Genomic DNA, 5,257 nt, shown 5'->3' with positions numbered 1-5,257 from the left:
CTACTGGCAGTGTTTATTTAAAATATAATTGACAGAATAGAGACCATTGTCCCACACCATACAAGGACACACACTAACCCTGTGCACACACTCTCACCCATCATTCACAGTACACTGTGGAAGTTCCACATGGCACATATGGGGGGTAGCGTATGTCAGGTGTAGCATACTAGTTTGTCTACTTGCTCTGAGGTAAGGTCATTGAGGAGCAACACCAGGCTCTTACCTCAGGGTCTTACCTGGGTCTTGGCGCACAGTGGGCCTTAAGCCTCAGGATAATTGCTCATACAGTACACTGGGAAATGATGGGGGAGGGTGAGACTCTTCAGACAGTGATAGTAACCTGTTTTGAGTGGATAGGATGATGTCTTGGAGAGAAGAAAATGAACATGATGTTGTTGCAAGGGTCCAGGTGGGAAGAGGTTCCTGACCCTAGGATGAGAGCATCATCCGTGTGATATGAAGGGTAGATGCCAGGACTGTGGAGAAAGATGGTGCCCTGATCCAAACAGAAGCACAGAGTTTACAGATGACAGTGACATGTTGAGATTCAGGGTCTAGACCAACGACATTACTGAAGACAAGCATGTGGAAACCCAGCAGAGTTACTAATCGATGAGAAACATTTGAGTCCTGCTTTATTCTTGAAGAAGCTGAGCAGTGAGTCACAGAAGTAGCCATTGCAAACAGGATATTGGAAACACACAAAGGTTTTGAGGGAGTTCTGACGCTTAACACTAGGGAATACTCACTCAATTCTTTTGCTCTGCTTCCCTCTTGAACTTAATAATCAAAACTCATGTTGCCATGCACTCCATTTTACTGAGAAGGAGACTAAAGCACACTGAGATTTTGCCAGCTGCCCCAGGAAAAACAGATAGGAAACAACAGAGCTGGATTCTCTCTACCATCTGGACAGTCCAGACAAATCCAGTTCTGTTGTGTGGGGCTCCATGACCTGACCTTTTGGGGCCCCAGATTCCTCCTTGTACTTTCCAGTGGAATCCACCCATTCCACCTATTCACACTTAGAATGCAATTTCCCATGGGCAGTTTTCAAATGTAGAACCCTAGTTCAAGATGGCACCCATCCCCATGGTTTGAAAGGCAGCGAAGCAGAACACAGAGGAGCAGGTGTGCTTCCGTGAGTGCAGGCCAGAGGTCTGCCTAGGCTGTCATTCTTAAGAGCCACCGACCTTGGTTCTTTTTTTTATTTTAATAAAATATAACTTCTATCATTTCTTCCATGCTTTCCTCTTTCCCCTTCCCATGTCCAATCTCTTCCCAAATTAAAGGTCCCCCTACTTTAATGGTGGTTGTTGCTGCATATACATAAAAAAATAATATGTAAATGCAACCTGCTGAGTTCTCCAGTGTTGCCAAAATGGACATATTTTTATTGCTGACCTCTCTGAATTTGATAACCAATTGAGGGGTTCATCCCAGGGGAAGATTAATTCTCCCTATTTCAATTGCTAACTCCTTATAGCTCTTCAATTATAGGAGGCACCCCACAAAATTTCCCCTCCCTCTATTTTGAGAGGTCACCTTCCATTGAAATTGTGCAGTTGGTATTTAGGCAACCATGATGTTTAGAATTCATGTATGAAGCTTTCCTATCATAGATGGACAACACAGTCTCACAGCAGGATGGATAGATACATCTGAATTTTTGAGACAGTCTCTCATTGGCCTGGAACTTGTTATATAGGTATGCTAGGCTGTCTAAGCAGAAATGTTTCCTCCCTGCCTCTCCAGGGCTGGGATTAGGTCACTAGCCTTGGCTTTGACACAGAGGAGTTCTAAGGCACCAGAACAATTGCATATAATACTAACAGTGGTGGATATGTGCTATCATACATTTGTGCAATGCCAGCAGTGGACTCTAAGTTAACTAAGACTCTGGGAGATAAAGAGGTTCAGTAAAGAAATACACCAGTTGGTAGAGGATTTCGTACCTGACGATTCTGTGCATATGAGACCTTTCTGTGTTTTCCACTTCATTTTGCTGTGGACTTAAAGACATAAAAAAAAAAAACTGCAGGCAGAGTGAAGTGAGCAGTACTCAACTAGCCAGCATCTCTACAGTGGGGCTTCTTGGAACCTATGCAGTGTGAAGGAGCATAGCAAGCTTTCCTAGACCATAGCCAAAGACTGGCGTACTTTTCTCTCACATGACAAAGGGCTGATGCTCCATAAAACCCATTTTGGAAAAGCTACTTAATGCAGTTCTTTATGGAAACAACAACCTGGATAGCAAAGGTCCAAACACACACCAGTGGATTAAAAGATCCCTTGGAACAGTGTTCCCCTCTTTAGACTGAGCCAACTACAAATATTTTTGTGAAAAATAAAATAGGAATGTACTGAGTATAGTAGTGCACCCCTATCTTCCCAGCACTCCAAAGGTGGGGACATGAAGAGACTAACCTCAGAGTTGGTATGGTCCATGCAGTGAGACCTTCTCTCTAAAAAAAAGAGAGGGGCTTCGGAGAAGATTCAGTAGCTAAAATGCTTGCTGTGTCAGCATAAAGACCGAGATCAGACCTCCAGAACCCACGTAAAAGTTTAGTGCTGCAATACACATCTCCAGAACCAACAATGGGGGAGGGAGGGAGACAGGTGGATCCCTGAGACCTGGTCAGCCAGCTCCACCTATTTGGTGAGCTCCCAATGAAAGACTCTACCTCAAAACAAAACAAAACAAAACAAAAAATCCAGTGAAACAACACTCCATGTTGTTCACTGACCTTCAGATAAACATACAGAAGCGTGGGTTCATAATGTACATGCACATGCACACACGCACACACACACACACTCAAACCTTTCAGGTTGACTCCGAGGTGGAAATATGTTCATCTTTCCAGGAAGCAGACATCCACTCATAGATACACTGCGTGTGTTTGTTAGGCACCCTTCATTTAGCAGCCCAGCTGTCCAATCTGCCCATGTTTTCTTCCATTTCCTAGCGGGGAAGGGGTCCCACCATCTGGAGCGGCTTTCCCCTCCTTCCATAGACCCATCTCAGACGGTCAGGACCACAGAAAGGACAAGCTTGGGGTTTCAAAGGCATAGTTCTACATGAAGCAATTCAAATCCAATAAAAAGCTTTGACCCATGCGTCATCAGAGACACAAAGTGAAAAGCGATGCCAGCGGAAGCTTCCAGAACAGGCAGAAGTCAGGCAGGGTTGGCAGGGAAGGGAAGAAAGATTGGATAGAATTAAGAGAGAAGTGGGAAAAGATAGAACACAGAAGGGAAGAGAAAAGGGAGGGAAGGTGGGAGATAGGGAAAAGAGAAGGGAGGTGAAAGGGAAGAGAGCCAGGAAAGACATAGGCAGCCAGGACAGAAGCAACAGAATGTCATCTCATTCATCTCAGGTGCCATTTATTGTTACATTTTGCCAGGTCTAGACACCAAGGAGATCGTAGTGACATAATTAATCCCTGTTCTTGGAAAGATAATCATTACAGAACGAATGGTAGTGACGGGTAGTTAAGCGCCAAGAGTCGGCAGTTGACTAACAATGGGAGAAGTCCCCCCGCCATTTGCCAAAGCACAAAGCTCAAGTTTTAATTCAGTGAACCCCACAGACCCTGGTGGAATTAGGAAGGCTTTGAGGTTACCAGGGCAGATATGCCCTGCCCTCCTTAATTGGAGAGCTGGAAACGTACGTTCTGTCCTCTGCGTTGTTTATGATTTAAACTAATTCCTTGCCATGGAGCTAATTGCTGAAGCTCTTTCATCATGCTTCTTGTTAACATGCCTTGCGATTTTCCCACCTGTTAGGATGCCAGTTCGGCTCCTCCAACACCCCTAAGCGATTATTGTCCCATCAGAGCCACCATCATTCGGCATCACGGCCAACACTCTACCACAGTTAGAGATCCATGACTGACCTCGGATTCTGCCACTTCAGGCTCTAGGGGTCCAGGACTTTCACCCACTGACTGTGCCTCTAGATCATGTCATTATGTTTAGAATTTCCCTCCTTAATGTCAGAAAGTAACTCCTAACAATGAGCTAGGTGCTGATTTCTCACAAGACCTGAAATGGCTGAACTACTACGGATTCCTCTAAGCAGCTGAGATGTGGGCCCAATTAATGCAGAATCTATTCCAGGAACAGATAGACCATTCTTTCCTGCACACACACACACACACACACACACACACACACACACACCTCCCTCTCGGACAAATATACCCATGCAACACACATGTATTTTTCACACACATAGGCATGTTTGCATGTCTTAGCTACTTACTGATGGTAACCTATAAAGGAAAACATTTAGCTGGGGCCTTGTGGTACCAGAGGATTAGAGTCCATGGCCATCATGGTGGTGAGTTGTGACAACTGGCAGGGAGGCAGGGATTTGGAGCACTATCTGAAAGTTTATACCTTTTCCCACAAGAACAAGGCAGAGAGAGAGCTAACTGGGAAGGACATGGGCTTTTCAAACCTTAAGTCCCACTAACAATGACACACCTCCTCTCAAAAGGCCACACCTCCTAGTCCTTCCCAAACTTGAACCAAGTGTTCAAATATATGAACCTTGGAAGGTCATTCTCAGGCAAATCTATAGGTGAGTCATGATGCACTCACACATAGTCACACATGAAGGCACACAACACACACACACACATACACACGTGGGCACACATATACATAGGCATATGGTCAGGCACACCCACATATCCATCCTACCCCCTCCCACATACACACATATACAAACACTGCTTTGTCTACTTTTGTTTTGCCCATGGAAATTACTTATATGTTTTCTGTGAGTTCTTACTCTGTCCTCACTGAGAGATGAGCTCATGTTCCTATGGGTCCAAGCAAGGCTTGAAGATTCCTACTAGATATGTATAGGTAACTAGGAAGAATCAACTCTTATCTTCACACACAGAAGCTGACCCCCAACCATACTCCTCAGTACGCTCACCACAGCAGCCATTTCTTCACCAATGTCACCACCTGGTACTTTGTCTGTTTTCCACGTGCCCATGTGTTTTTGTGCGCGAGCAAGCACAGTGGAGAATCCCTCATGTCCTCGGACACTCTGTGCGCTTGGCTTCGCCGTAGCTCCTCGGGGGCTGGGGACCCACTGGAGTGGATGCTCTGGCTGTTGACGCTCTCTTCCTCCCATGACAGCCTGTCTCAACACTGTCAATTCCTCTTCCATGCTGACAATGAGCAGACACGATGGCAGGCTGCTCACTTAACGACTTCACTGATGACATGCAGG

Source organism: Myodes glareolus, chromosome 13, assembly GCF_982192425.1.
Source record: "Myodes glareolus chromosome 13, mMyoGla1.1, whole genome shotgun sequence".
Taxonomy (NCBI): domain Eukaryota; kingdom Metazoa; phylum Chordata; class Mammalia; order Rodentia; family Cricetidae; genus Myodes; species Myodes glareolus.
The sequence above is the reverse complement of the archived record's forward strand: the minus strand, read 5'-3'. Positions refer to the sequence as shown.